Below are 16,363 nucleotides of genomic sequence, written 5' to 3'. Positions count from 1 at the left end.
ATATCTCAAGAAGATTTCTAGAGTAGTGAATAGGATTATTGATATTTTTCGTGAACATTTCCCACAATGGTGTCGGGAAATAGACGGGGCTTAACAAAAGTTGCTTGTTGATCCTATTCCTCCTCAGATGAGGAACTTTCTTCTTCATTTACCTTCTCTTTAGAGGGTTCCCCCTCAGTTCTGACAGTTTCTAGCTGAGTTACCTCGACCACTTTCTCTTGAACAACCTCTGTTCTCGCAACAGGGGTTATCATCTTATCTTCTTCTTCGTTTATCTTAAGAGCTTGTTCAGGATCTTGGATAATCACTTCTTCTTCTTCATTCGGACACTATTGAATAGGTTCTAGAATGTGTCTCTCTTCGGAAGAAAGATTCCCGAATTTGATTAGGAGAGCAGCATCTAGCTCATCAACATCATTCTCAGCATCTGGAATATCCATAGCTTCATCATCATTGAGAGGTTCTACGCCAGAGCAATCGACGCCATGAATGTATCGAGAAGCAACATAAACGTAACTGTCCAGGATATTGTTCAGCTTTTTCAAAACCTTTATTTCCACTTCAGATCCTTTCTCAGCAGGATTGAAGTTAGCCTTCCTGGCTTCAAAAATTCGAAAAAGAGCTTTTCCAAATATGCAAGCTTCCACTAGTTCTCTTCTTTTTAGAGCCTCAGCAACCTCTAAAGTTCTTGCCCATTTCAGAAATTTCTTTTCGTTTGCCACCCTCTTCTTCCATTCTTTAGTTATAGCAGAGTTTGACAAAGAATCGTTATACTTGGAAGACAGTCTCTCTATGGACCAAGATTCATAAATTTCCAATTTCTCAGCAGTAAGAACTTTAACTTGCTCTAAAATGAGGTCAACAATCCCTATTGCCTCCGATACCTTTTCAGGAGCTTGAATTGCAATATCTTTACATTTTCCAACAACCTCTACGGGTTTTGGAGCAGGTCTTGGTTCACCGATCACGATTCCACCTGTCTGTCTTCTGGAACGCATCAGTTCAAACGCAGATTGTGGTTTCTTACAGAGCTCAGCAGGAAGCTCCATACGAACAACTTTCCTAGCTACCAATGAATCTTTAGGAACTGGAATGATGGGTTCACCATCCACAAGGGTAAGAACAACACCTTGTTCTGGTTGAGATGACTCTATAGCACCGGTGGCTACGAGATCAATTTGAACGACAAGAGACTCAATCTTGTCAACAGTTTCATCATTTGAACCGGCTGACTCAATAGCAGGCCCTACAGCAGATTCTCTCAAAGAAGAAAATATAGATTCAGCTTGTTCCACTACGGGAACATCAAATTTAGGCACAGCGACCAAAGATTTGGAAGATTTTACCTTTCCAGATTTAGACACGCGGGGCGCCTTTGTCTTCTTCTCCTTTGAGACACAGGACCTCGAAGGTTTCCTCAACAAGGTTGAGGGAGTGGATAATGAGGACATTGGAGTTGCAGCAAGTACGCCTAGACCTTGCTTCAACCTTGAATCGACAGATTCAGAGTCCTTCTTGTTTGGACTCTTCAAACTGGAGGAACTGGCCTCTAATTCGTTCACCGTTTTTGTTCTCTTTGCCCATGTTGACAGAACAGAAGCAAAAGGCTTGGATCGGGTAGAAGGCTTTCCACAGGTTTGGTAACTCAAAGCACCAGATGCAGATTCAAGGTTGCTCTTCAACCTCGTCAATGTGTTAGCCACTATAAGAGCAGTAAATACTCTTGGAGAGTTGATCTGCACTGGTTCACCAATAGGAACCCCCAAATGCTTCAACAGATGACTCAATTGAGCAGCATATGTTATGCTTTCCTTGTTCGTCTGACAAATAGAAAAGCACAAGTTCTGGAAAAGGGTATGAACCCAGTTTACCTGGATTCCCTTTGAGATATCACACATATAGTCAAAATGGTCTTGACTATAGAGATGGAAAGAGCCAGATTTCCCTTGTAGTGCCTTTGCCACCACGTCGTTCAGTAGAATGATATGCGATTTAAGTGCCTTCTTGGGTCCATTTACATGGATCATCGATCCGTCGACAGAAAAAGTTGTCTTCATCTCCTCCATGATTTATGAAGAAATGATCAAGTCGAATAAGTGTCCCTCCTTAGGAAGTTCAAAGAACTCCGCATAAACTGCTTCGTCGAAAGAGAACTCCATTCCGTTGACGGTTGCTACAATGGATTCACCCACCATAGTTGCCGTTTTGAAGAACTCGCGAACTTCGTTTTCGTAGAATATGAACGGTCCGCCTAGATATTTCCTTAGCCCGTAATATTCTAAGGTTTGGAACATCTTCACCACCTCTGGTTGATCGAACGTGTATACAGATGGAAAGTCCACCTGCAAAGTACAATGACCCAAAGTGATTTTCTTCACCATTTTCGAAAGAATATGAACCGACACAAAATTTCAGAGAGATTTAGTGAGAGAAATGCAAAGAGGACTAGGGTTCTTAAGAATTTTGAAGGATTGAAAGCTTTCAAATTCATGTAGTAATGTCCTTATATAGATGGAAGAGGGAAATACAGAATAACCGTCTATTCTAGGGGTATGGCCCATTAATAAATGTTAGACGTCCTTTTTCAAGAAGTCATCATTAAAAATGAGGGTATATCAGTCATTTTCTCTAAACTTGAAAGACACGTGTCTTCATGTTAATAAGAGATGACTGTTTGATGATTTTAGCGGAAAAAATAAATAACTCTCAATCGTGGGACAGCTGTCCTTGATCAATCTAATCGACACGTAGTTAAACGTTTTTCTTACTCCACAAATCCATGTAACATCACGTCTATTAGACGGATGAGTCTATTAGACGCATACGTCTAATTACGTGTTATAAAAATCCGTCTAATGTCTATTAGACATGTATGTCTAATTCCGCATAAACACCACGTGTTAGACGTGTGTTGATCAGACGTGAGCATCCTCTTGCTCGTGACGTAAAAACGTCTAACGTCTATTAGACATGTCCGTCTAATTGCGTAGGTATAATACCTTAACATATAGACTTAGATGAATGGATTTTGAGCAAAAATACGTCTAAGTACACACTGTTTCTTTTAGATACCCTTGTCTAGTTAGACCGATTAAGGATATTCGTCTGGAGAGTATCTTTACTTCCAAAGTAATTTTCCCTCTTAGTATGTATATGGACGTAAAAATGTAGTAAGTAATTTTTTTGATCCAAAGACCAAAAATATTTTTAACAAATAAAAAGAAACATTTCTTCTACTAGAATGGCAGATGTCATTGTTGATCTTCCAGGCTGTGAACTCTTAGGAGTACTCTTCTAGCTTCCTTCCTGCAATCCTCTTGCATCACCTACAAAAGAAACTATTTACACATTTTGGTACCCATACTTAATTGGGTCCTCGATCAATTAGTCCCTTAGGAATCCATATTTGAGTTATTCTGATGGACTTCCCATTTTGTGTTGTGATTAATGCATAAGATTTTGACTTAGCAGATGACTTCCTGCTAGCCACAGATCCTTTAACTTTTGAAGAAGGTTTTCTTTTAAAAATCCTTGACTTAGAGTCAGGTTTTAGATTGCAAGTCATGTTAGCTGCTTCTAGCTTATTCTTAAGCCAGCTAACAGTAGGCGGAACATAGACTATTTCATTTTTGAAAGCCACTTCTTCATGAATGGGATTAGATTCAATGTCAGTCACACTTCCTTTGACAAAACTTATTGGCTTAAGTTTGTCATATGATTTTGACTTTTTGCATGACTAGTTAGGATCATTGCTATCGAATCCCAATCCGGATCTAGATCCAGCCGGTTTCAACATGCTGATCTGATATTTAACAGCATCTCCAGACCTTGTCCATGCACTGACAACATAGTTTAACCTTTTGTTTTCAGATGAAAGAGTTTGAATCTGTTCTTTGAACATCTCATTCTCAGATGAGATCTCTTCAATCTTCTTTTCAAAAACATTTGACTCTTCAACTTTAGACATATTTGGTTTAATTATATCTGATGAAGATTTAGTTTCATTTAGGGATTCTGCTAGCTTTCTATACTCAATGACCATGTCATCTAGTGTAGCTACCAGTTGTTCCCTTGAAAACCTTTCGGAAGAGAAATCAAATACCTTAGTCTCCTAAGTTCCTTCTTCATCTTCTCTTGCCATGAAGCAAACCACCTCTTCTTCATCACTTTCACTAGATGAAAAGTAAGAGCCACGGCTGCTTCCTCTATTCTTCCCGTCACCTGCCATAAGAGCCTTCAGCTCTTTTCCATCATCCTTGGCATCTTCACGCTTTGGCTTCCGGCATTCCGATGCATAATGACCTTTAATACCACAATTAAAACAAGTAACATTAGCTTTGGATTTTTTATTATCATTAGAATTTGAAGAGTTTGAGTTAGAGTTGCTCTTCTTCATGAAGTCGCCAAACTTCTTCACAAAGAGAGACATGGCATCGCTTCTCAGCTGCTGAGCTGCCATCTTCACGTCCGGAGCGGTTGGTGGCTCTTCAGCAGTCACCAGCGCCTTGGCAATGATAACGGACGTGGGTTGATCTTCTTCCATCCTACAGTTCAGCTCAAACTCATAGGCCTTGAGGTCAGCAAAAAGATCAAAGAGAGAGATCTTGTTAAGATCTTTGGATTCTCTCATCCCCATAGTCTTTATGTCCCATTCTCTTGGAAGAGCACGCATGACCTTGATAGCAAGCTCCCGGTTGCTATAGGTTTTGCCTAGGATAGACAGAGAGGAGACGATCTTGCTGAATCTGGTGTCGAAATCGTTCATTGTTTCACCAGGGCGCATATTGAAGCTGTCGAACTGTTGAGTGGCAACCATGATCTTGTTTTCCTTGGTTTGCTCGTTTCCCTCGCACAGTTGAGTGAGTCTGTCCCAGACCTCTTTGGCAGTATCGCATTCGATAATGTAGTTGAACATACTATCATCGAGAGATCTGTACAAAACATCAAGAGCCATGTTGTTGAGGTTGTTATGCCTCTTTTCATCAGCGGTCCAGTCAGCCTTGTCCTTATCAATCTTGATAGGACCTTCTGTGACAACTTTCCACATGTCATCATGAAGAGAAGAGAGATGAGCACGAACTCTTTTCTTCCAAAAATGTAGTTTTCTCGAGAGAAAGTTGGAATGGCTATAGCACTGGTATCTTTGGATATGGTAGACATATTTCAGGAAAGGCTTGAGAATAGAAACAGGGCTCTGATACCAATTGATAGGATCGGCTTTATCGATAGAGACGGGGGTCTGGCTAAGGATGAAGGATTATGAAAAACGGTTTGAAAGAAATCCTGTTAGGGATTTAATTCGCTTTCTATACTACGCAAACACTTGTAAACACTTGAAACAGATTCTAGGCGGAATTGTTTACTTGGGTTTAAAGCACAAGATGAAATATAAAAAGATGACAGAAAGGAAAGAACACAGCAGTTTGTTTATGGATGTTCGGAGAAACTCTCCTACGTCACCCCTTCTTCCAACCACTAGAAGGATTCACTATAATATGATTCGAATCAAATACAGTTTACACACACTTAGCTCACTATTGAACAGAACACTTTCTATTCAATTACAAGATGAAGAATATCACTCAGCTAAAGGTGTTTTGATTCTAGCTCTCTCTTGATTCACAAATAGTACAATCAGAAAGCAACTTCACAGTATGAATTCAGTAAGCAAGATGATTGAGTAGTTTCTCTCTCTGCAAAATCATATTACTTGTTCGTTGTATTCACTTGTTCGTTAGGCTAATTCGTAAGGTTGATTGTCTGTTGTCCTTGAGATTTGTTAAATACTGAGCAGGAGCTAACGATCGAATCTTTTAAAATGATACGTGGTACTCTTCCATTAGAAAGCCTCCATTGTATACAACAGGTTCTGAGCACAAGGATCGTGGCCGTACATCACTGGTAGTGCGCCAAATATTCCATCAGGGATGTACCTGGAAAACAAGTAATGTGAGGAAAATTCTCTTACGTGGCATTCCTTGGTTGGTTGCATATAGCTGTTGTACTAATCTTCACTAGAAAGTGGAGCAGAAGTAGGGTACAACTATAACACGTGAGTAGGTGAAATGCTAGATTCAAGCATACTACTTAAATTAAGCATTAGACGTATTTCAGTTAGACGGATCGTAAAATCAGTCTAATGAAATCACACATCTCCTTTAAATAATAACGTCTATTAGACCGCCTACTCTAATTGAATTAGACTTACGTCTAATTGCAATAACCATTAGACGGTACGTCTAACTCCACTGAGTTAGACTACACGTCTAATTCCAGTTCTACCTCAGACTTGTCTGAAGGAGTTAGACGCACGTCTAACTTTCACTAATTAGACCACACGTCTAATTATCCAATAACCATTAGACGGTACGTCTAACGCCACTAAGTTAGACTACACGTCTAATTCCGGTTCTACCTCAGACTTGTGTAAAGGAGTTAGACGCACGTCTAACTTTCACTAATTAGACCACATGTCTAATTATTCAATAACCATTAGACGGTACGTCTAACTCCACTGAGTTAGACTACACGTCTAATTTGGGTTCTACCTCAGACTTGTCTAAAGGAGTTAGACGCACGTCTAACTTTCACTAATTAGACCACACGTCTAATTATTCAATAACCATTAGACAATACATCTAACTCTACTGAGTTAGACTACACGTCTAATTCTGGTTCTACCTCAGACTTGTCTGAAGGAGTTAGACGCACGTCTAACTTTCACTAATTAGACCACACGTCTAATTCCGAACAAATTAGACTATCCGTCTAATTGTAAATATATTAGACTACACGTCTAATTCTAGTGAGTTAGATGGTACGCCTAATTTTGAACACATTAGACTTACGTCTAATTCCGTGTATTCATTAGACTTACGTCTAATTCTTTACATTCATTAGACTACACATTTAACTCCGATGAGTTAGACTGGTCTAATTCTATGCATTAGACTTACGTCTAATTCTATGCATTCATTAGACTACACGTCTAACTCCGATGAGTTAGACTGTACGTCTAATTCTATGCATTGAATGCCAAAATCGGTCTAATGACCCTCATTAGAGCCAAGTCTTATGAAATATTGTTTCAATACACCTGCATCAAAACTCATAAGTCATTTCATCATCAAAATCTTAGTGGTTAAATTATTTCAACACTTAGTCAAAATAATTTGACCCAACAATATCTTTTATTTATTTCTCTATCTAACTACTAACATCTTCCTTTTTCGACGTGACGACTTATTTCATCGGCTACGAAATGAACACGGCCTTGTAAAAACATGCCCATGTTCTTTTAAAAAAAGAACATGAACTTGTGTAGAAAAAAAAAGTTTTTTAAACTAAAAATTTATAAGAACATGACCTTGTAAAAATATGGACATGTTTTTTTTTGGGAAAACGGTTTAACAACATTTCATTAAGAAGCCCAAAAAGTGGGATGATCAAGAATATGGAAATAAAAACAAAGATTGTGAACGTTAATTGTAATATTTATTTGTACTGTTGTTTGATTGCTATCATTTAGAAACTCTAGGGTCGTTTGTTGATATATTTTTTTAAAAAGAAAATAAACTTTTGTAGAACAAAAAAATTAAGCTGATATTTTTTTTTGAAAAAAACTAAGTTTTTAAATGAAAAATGTGTTGAATATTAAGTGCAAATGGGCTGAACATGGTGTTCAAATGGTAAAAACATGAAATTATTTTGAAAAACAATTATGTTTTTCACTGAAAAATGTGCTAATGAACTCCATGTTCAGCTCATTTGAATTTTATGTTTAGCACATTTTTCAATAAAAAAAACTTAGGTTTTTTCTAAAAATAATTTCATGTTTATCCAATTTAACTCCATATTCAGCACTAGTGAACTCCGTTTTAACTCCATATTCAGCTAGTGAACTGAATGTTCAATCCATTTCACTTCATGTTCATCACATTTTTAATAAAAAAATTATTTTTTTTTCAATTTTTTTTATGTTAAGCCCATTTGAACTCTATGTTTAGCACTAGTGAATTCCTTGTTCAGCTCATTTCACTTCATGTTCATCACATTTTTCAATAAAAAAATATAGTTTTTTTTTTTCAATTTTTTTCTTCATGTTAAGCCCATTTAAACTTCATGTTCAGTGCCGATGAACTCCATGTTCAGTCCATTTGAACTTTATGTTCAACACCAATTTTAATTAAAAAAATTTAGTTTTTTTTTCAAATTATTTTTTATGTTTAGCCCATTTGAACTCAATGTTTAACACCAATGAACTCCATGTCCATCGTCAATGAACTCCATGTTAAGTCCATTATAACTCCATGTTCAACACATTTTTTAAAAGAACATGACCATTGTACACGCCCTCCCAGCCGATACTGGTCTCCATGACCGACGCCTCAGATTTTTCGGTTCAAACTTAAAAGTACAACTTTACTAAGTTCGTCAAAAGTATAAAAGTATAACCTTGGTTTACACGCCAAAAATCTCTTTTAAATAAAATATTATTTAAGAAAAAGATTTATACAAAAATGTAGCTTTGGCGCTTAGTTGAAAGGATTTAAAAATAAATCTTTTGGTGTACATATAAAAAACGTAATAACACTAAAGTTTTCTTAAGGGGTCTGTTGTTTAGTTATGCTCGGGAAAGACTTTCACGCTATATTCTCCGCGCCCGTTAAAAAACAGTTTTATATTTTAAAAGTCTGGCTAGTAAAAGATTTATTTATAACATTTATTACATTAAATTAGTAGTTTGGGGGTCCTAAATAAGGATGAGTTTGGATTACGTAAATAATTGTACAAAATTATTTAAAAGTGCATACCTGCGATTGCGGTTAACACAAATTGAGTAATGGGCCTGAAAATTATCAGAAAAAGATGTTCGGGTTTAGAAATAAACACCAAATGAGACCTTAACCGGAATATCTATTTGGAAAATATCTCGAAAATATTTTAAAACCATTTTCCTATCTTTCGGGATTATTAGAAATATTTTTGAAATCATTTTCTTTAACCGGAATATATATTAATGAATTTCAAATTACCATAGGTATGTTGTAATTTTTTTTTTATATTTTATTGTATAATCTTTTGAATTTCAGTTGTGAAAAATCTAACCTATAAAATTTTAATTGAATACATATTTTTTATAATTTTATAATTTTATGAAATTTTGAATATTTTTCTTATTAAATTGAATACTCGTTAGTTTTCACTTTTTAGTAAAAGTTTATTAATATGAGAATATATAGTGTTAGAGAATAAAATTAATAAAGAAATAAATTTAATAATAAACTTAAATTAATTTTATTGTTATTATTATTGTCTTTATTTGTTATTTTAAATAATTTTCTTAGAAATATAGACGAATATAGACGAATATTTAATAGATGATGGAGAATCTGCACTACACTGTACATGTAAATGTTACCGTCTAAAATCTTTTGAGGTATATTTTTAATAATTAATAATTAATATATTCAACAAATTAATTAATATAAATTTGAAGCTAATGTATTAATTTATAATATAATTACTAGTCTGAAAGGTGCTAATATGGAGGCTAAAAATAAAGATGCAGCCATTCCTCCCTATATTGTTTGTGATAATGGTTTGTTTAATATTATTGAATTTATATTCAATAATATTAGTGATGGAGATATTAGAAAGGGAATATTAAACTCATCAATAGATAGTTATGGTTCAACAGTAATTGAATTCATCTTCTAAATTAACAATATGTTTTTTAAATTAAATAAATGTTTTTAACCTTTATTTTTTTTTGAATAAGCTATGCATAAAGCAGCTAGTGAAAATATCAATATTGTTTTACTATTGTTATTGAGAACGATAATTCAGTTGGTACAAGTAAAATGATACAAGCAGTTAATACATAAATATTATAATTATTTTCAATACTAAATATTTTCTTTTATATTTAAATTATATTATAATTATTTTTTTTATTTTTTGATATAGCCTTTATATTAAGCGGCAATATATGGAAAAGTTAAAATTGTAAAATTATTACTAGAATTGGGTGCTTCTACTAAAACACGTAACAATAATGGAATGGTTAATTTTAAAAAAAAAATATATATTTTTTTTATTCCAAATATTTATATAATATTTTTTACTGGTTTCGTATCAATTTGCTAAACATAACTCAGAAGTTTGGAGAATACGAATTCATTGAAACTAATATGATTTTTTTTCTAGAATTATTTTATAATTGATTTAGTTGTGTGTTTTTCTAGTTTATATATTGATATAGTTCTGTGAATTTATTTTGAGAGAAAATTCTTAATTTATTTGATTTTTGATAGTTTATTTTCTTTATTTATCTATTTTGTGAGAAGACGTATTTTTTTTATTATTATTGTTAATTATATATTATGAGGGTTTTATTTTAAACTTGGGTCATCTAGAAAATATTGAATTGAATTAGTAGTAACAATCACCTCTAAAAGACATAATACTAAATTTGCAATGCTTATACATTTTACTGATACAAATAATCATTTATTCTCTTTAGCGTCATCCATTTAATGTTGAGAAATGAGTAAGCTATACAAATGTTTCTAGTGAAAATTTAAAACATTAAAATTTTATGAATTTAAAATTATTAAGTATCACTAATATGTATAGTCGTGTGGAGTTCAATTTTTCTAAAAAAATCGTAAATTAAACTTGAATAATGGAGTATGCGTGTTTTAAAACACTATTGTTTACATGTTATTGAAATTTAGCAACTATATAAATTATATATGATATAAATTGTACATCATAACCTAATTTTATAGGTTATTATTATTTAGTTTGAAAGACTGAAAAATTCGGTATTAAGTTGGGCGCTTAAGATTCTATTGTATACAACTAGAATTTAGGTTGTCGAAAATGTGATTATGAGTATCAATCAAGACTTCTTATTGCAAAAATAAAATAAAAATAATATATATATAATGATGCTTAATTTTTAAAATGTCCGGATTGCCGGGTCGAGAGCTGTGGTTAATTTGGATATATATTTATAGAGTAAATGGATACTTGAGTCGGATTGTGGGTTGACCCGCCCATAAACTTAAAACGGTTAAAAATAAAATTTAAAATGCTATAGGTATGATTCGAACCTTCAACCTAACAAAACAAATATAACCCTTTAACCAACTAGGCTAATAACACCTTATATTTTAAATTCAACACCAAATTTGATGACGCGTGACATTTTAACAATATAAGTTTAACTTTTTAACTAACTAATATATATATAATGATGCTTAATTTTTAAAGTGTCCGGATTGCCGGGTCGAGAGTTGTGCTTAATTATATATATATGTGAGGGTAAATAAATATTTGGGTCGGATTGTGGGTTGACCCGCCATAAATATTTTTACCATAATATTTTTTTCACTGTTTTTTATATTATTACTAGTGCACGGGATAAATGCTAGTTGTTAGAATATAAGATAATATATATATATATAAATATTATCACAATATTAACATTTTTTATGTCACCAAAATTAAATTTTGACCACTAATCTTATGACTTAATTTTGAGTATTTTGACCAAACATCTCATCATTATTGACATCTTCTCAATCTCATATTGTGATTATCATTATCGATATCATACTCTCACGTATTTTTTATGACTTCATTTTAACATCTCACGTATTTTTTATGACTTCATTTTAACATTTTACATGACATTGTTGTTTTAATAAATTGGCACTTATTACTCATACATGGCATTTGTATATTAGTGAAATGATATTTTTACCTCTCCTTCATTCACTTCTCACTTATTTAATTTCTTCCTTTTTTCTTATGTAAAAAGAAGAATAAAACAAATAAATTATAGAAAGATAAAAAAAATAACAAAAGGAAAATGAAGGTTTATTTGGAATTTTGATAGGATAATAAACTGATGTAATTGATAAAAAATAATTTGTGGATGTTGATAAAATTAGTTTTATACAAAATTATTTTATTACAAAATGGTGTTAATTTGAAAATGATAAAGATCAAGAATACAAGTTTAGTTTTAAGATGATTTAAAAAAATGATATATTGAGAAATAATTGAGATATGAAAGAGAGAAAATAGAGACTATTATATTTTTTCAGCCAATCAGGTGGTGCCACGTAAACTTTTTTCCTAAATCCCCTCCTCCAATCATTTTTTTTATTATATAAAAAATATTATAAACATAGAATTATATGAGAGAATATTTATAAATATATATTTATAAATTTATATTATATATGGTAAAAATCAATTAGAAAAGATATTATATTTTCTTAATTTTTCTATTCTAATTTATTTATTAAAAATTTGACAGAAATGATAGAAGTGATATAATGATAAATTTAAAGTATTTAGAATTGTTATTATAAATATTATATATTCAGAAATAAATGAGGGAGATAATACATTTTTTAATTTCTTTTATAATTTTGGTATATATATATATATTTTTTATATTATATAAATATAATATATTGAGAAACAAATAAGAATAGAAAATATATTTTAATATTTTTAATTATGGTGAGAGATATAATTTTTTTATTATATATAATGAGAGATAATACAAACAAGATCCTCTGCTACCGAATAGGGTGTTCCCCTGTTGCGGACCAATCAAAATTCAGAAACATTATTATATTAATAAATCAAAGTTGGGTTGAAAAGAAGAGGGAGAACCCGGAACCCGAATTTAATTCCGGGTTCAACACAAACGCCGTTAAACGGAATGTAGAGATACAATATTAAGTGAAGAATACTTCTCTCCAGGTGCCATGTAAAACAGAATGTAGAGATACAGTCTTGAGTGAAGCATACTTCTCTCCAGAAGCCATGTAAAATGTGAAATATACTTCACTTTAATTAGTTTATATGCTTAGAGGTTCATGTAAAACCTCCAATACATCAATGTAAAGACATTTTAGCGTTCATGTAAAAACATTTATTCATTCATGTATATAAATACATTGGAGAATGTGGAGAGACTGTTTTCAGTGAAGCATACTTCACTCCAAACGCCAAGTAAAACGGAAGTGAAACATACTTCACTTTAAGCGCCATTTAAAATGGAGGTGAAGCATACTTCACTTTAAGCGACATATAAAACAGAAGTGAAGCATACTTCGCTCCAAGCGCCATATAAAACGGAAGTGAAGCATACTTCACTTCATGCGCCATGTAAGACAGAAGTGAAATATACTTCGCTTCAAACGCCATCTAAAATAGAATGTAGAGATACAGTATTGAGTGAAGCATAATTCTCTCAAGGCACCATGTAAAAAGTGAAGCATACTTCACTTCAATTAGTTTATATGCCTGAGGTTCATGTAAAACCTCCAACACATCAATGTAAAGATATTTTAGCGTTCATATAAAAACATTTATTCATTCATGTATGTAAACCCATTGGAGAATGTGGAGAGACTGTTTTCAGTGAAGCATACTTCACTCCAAGCGCCATGTAAAACGGAAGTGAAGCATACTTCACTTTAAGCGCCACGTAGAACAGAAGTGAAGCATATTTCACTTTAAGCGACATATAAAACAAGAGTGAAGCATACTTCACTCCAAGCACCATGTAAAACGGAAGTGAAGCATACTTCACTTCAAGCGCACATATTAAGGTATTAAACAAAATTTCCCGCTGCAAATTCTTTTATAATAATATATATATAAACCCGAATATCATTTTATATTATAAAAACTTCCTTCTGATTCATCTCTCTCTTCAAGCTTCTACCTCCTTTCATGGCGATTCGAATCCGGCTCCCCGTCTACCAGAAATTTTTTTGTCAAGAATATCAAAAATCGGTCTCGAAAATGGTACGTACACCAAAATCGTTAAATTTTCTTTGTATTTATGAAACCTTAGGATTACGTACGCAGAATGAGGTCGTTATTTTGTTCATATTTAGGAAACCCTACTCCAAAAATGTCACGTTCAATGAAAATCCTTCGTATTTAGGAAAACCTACTTAGGGTTAGGTTTAATTACGGTTTTGTATATTATTTCCACGAAACCCTAATTACTGATGTAGGAAAAACTTATTTTTGTTATTAACGAAGCATATTTTTTGAATGTACATGCAACAAACAACGAAATCGTCCTAAACACTATAAGCAAAGAATGAATGTTTTGCCCCAATCAATTATTTATTGAAGATAAAGTATTCTCCTCTACAATCTTCTCGCAAAATGACATTTGCTAGGGGTGGCGTCGAAGGTTCTTTGTGGTCTTTAGGATGATGTTAATGTAACATTGGATCTCCTGAAGTGTGTAGCGATTTATTGTTGTACATCTGCGATTTCTCTGTTAGAAATCGCTCGTCGAGTTTTTGTTTTATTTTTGTAGATTCAAGTAAACCATATCTATAAGAGAGTGTCCATCTTCTTTTATGTTTTTAATCGTCTTCTCAAAGTGTCTGGATGAAGCTCTCTGTTCTGTTAAACAGGTAAAACTCTAAACGATCTTCTCGTATTTTTAACAAGTACAATGTTGGCTCACACTCATTATTTTAAAAAACAGACAGAGTTATGCTTCTCATCCCTATGTAAATTTAGGATAAAATTTTGTCTTTAAAGAATTTATCTTAGTTCTTAAGTCTATTTAATCAGGAAGATTGATATTTGCATACTAACCATTCCATAATTGTCAACAGACAACAGAATTCTAGACTGAAGCTGATATTCTCTCGAAGCTACACCACCCAAATGTTGCTACCTTTTATGGTGTCGTGCAGAATGGACCAGGAGGAACTCTTGCTACTGTGACAGAATATATGGTGAATGGTTCTCTTAGGAATGCTCTAATTTCTAAAGAGAGGTAAAGGTTAATTTAATTGTATTATCCATGTCAACCTCTTTATCTCAATACCTGACCCGCTTGATATAACTAGTATAAGACATCTTGATCGTCGAAAGAAGCTATTGATTACAAAGGATGCTGCATTTAGAATGGAATACATGCATTCAAAAAATATTGTGCACATTGATTTGAAATGTGACAACTTGCTTGTAAACTTGAAGCATCCTCTGCGACTCATTTGTAAGTTAATTATCTATGTATTCATAGTAACACTCATGGCTTAACTTGATGCCAACTCAATGTATTATCAAATAATGATATCAAAATTGTTTGCTCAGGTGGGTGATTTTGGTTTGTTGAAGATAAAAAGGAATACATGGTATTAGAGGTACCCTTCCATGGATGGCGCCGGAGCTACTAAATGGTAATACCAGCAAGGTTTTTGAAAAGGTCGGGCCTTAGTATTATAAATTGATCATCTAGTAGTATCTTTAGGAAAATTAACAATAAAGTGTAATATAGGGTGTGCACATCAAATGCGGTAGGGAAATTATTTCTAGATTTGTATAAGCTTCTAGACTATCTCTCTTGATTCTTTCTACTTGTGCAATATGAATTTCACATCTAGCTAGTTCCGTGAGAGATTCAGAAAAAAAAACTTTTGGCTCAACTTGTTCTTCCATTAAAATTTATAAATGTAGGATATGGTATATTCATATAAAAAATCCGATGATTCTTTTTAGTAGTTACTCCAAAACAAGACGCAGCGTCTTGTTTTGTTATAAGGGTATTGTTATATGGACTTCTATAATTGGAGTTGTGCCTTGTTATTGATTGATCAGCACATTCCTAATCTTAATTAATAAAACCTTAATTTATCTAGAACATATTTAATTTTCTGCTATTTATTTTCCACTAACTTCTTTCTCTACGTACCACATGTCAAACACTAAGTTAGTAGAATTCTTTATTCTCACAAGTTCATCTTTGTTGTCCCCTGTGAGGATGATTATTGTCCCCTATGAGGATGAAATTATCGACATAAATAATAAGATCTTCCAATTTCTTATCAGGAGTGTCTCTGATACATTCACTACTTGCTGGGATTGTGAATCATTTGCCTGAAGAAATACCTGAGAAGAAAGAAATGAGGAGGATGAGAAGGGTGGTAAACAGTGTAAGTGTGGTATCTGATCATGATTCAGAATGGGTAAGGTCAATTTTGAAAGAGGTAGGAGGTGCGAATGATGGATCATGGAGCTTATTGCCTTATTTCTTTGATACTTTCATGACATCCAACATCTGGACCACAAATTTTGTTCAAGAGGGGCATTCTGTAGACACTCATTTTCACCCTCCAATTTTATAGTTTATGCTTTTAATAAATCCGAGCCCACACAAGTTTCTTGAATTCATTCACGGACTTATTGCACGATTTATTTTAAAGACGATTACTTTTATAACAATTGAGTTTCGAAAATAATTGATTTTGGATTCTTAATAAGTTAAGTTTGTAATTTGTCTATGTTACAACACTTA

General features: G+C 33.1%; 1 pseudogene; it reads left to right on the top strand.

The window, feature by feature from the left end:
* The first annotated feature begins 14,414 nt into the window (after window positions 1-14,414).
* On the top strand, window positions 14,415-15,286 carry LOC124943445 (annotated as a pseudogene).
* The last annotated feature ends 1,077 nt before the right edge of the window (window positions 15,287-16,363 follow it).

Source organism: Impatiens glandulifera, chromosome 6 (genome assembly GCF_907164915.1).
Source record: "Impatiens glandulifera chromosome 6, dImpGla2.1, whole genome shotgun sequence".
Classification (NCBI taxonomy): domain Eukaryota; kingdom Viridiplantae; phylum Streptophyta; class Magnoliopsida; order Ericales; family Balsaminaceae; genus Impatiens; species Impatiens glandulifera.
The sequence above is the reverse complement of the archived record's forward strand: the minus strand, read 5'-3'. Positions and strand labels throughout refer to the sequence as shown.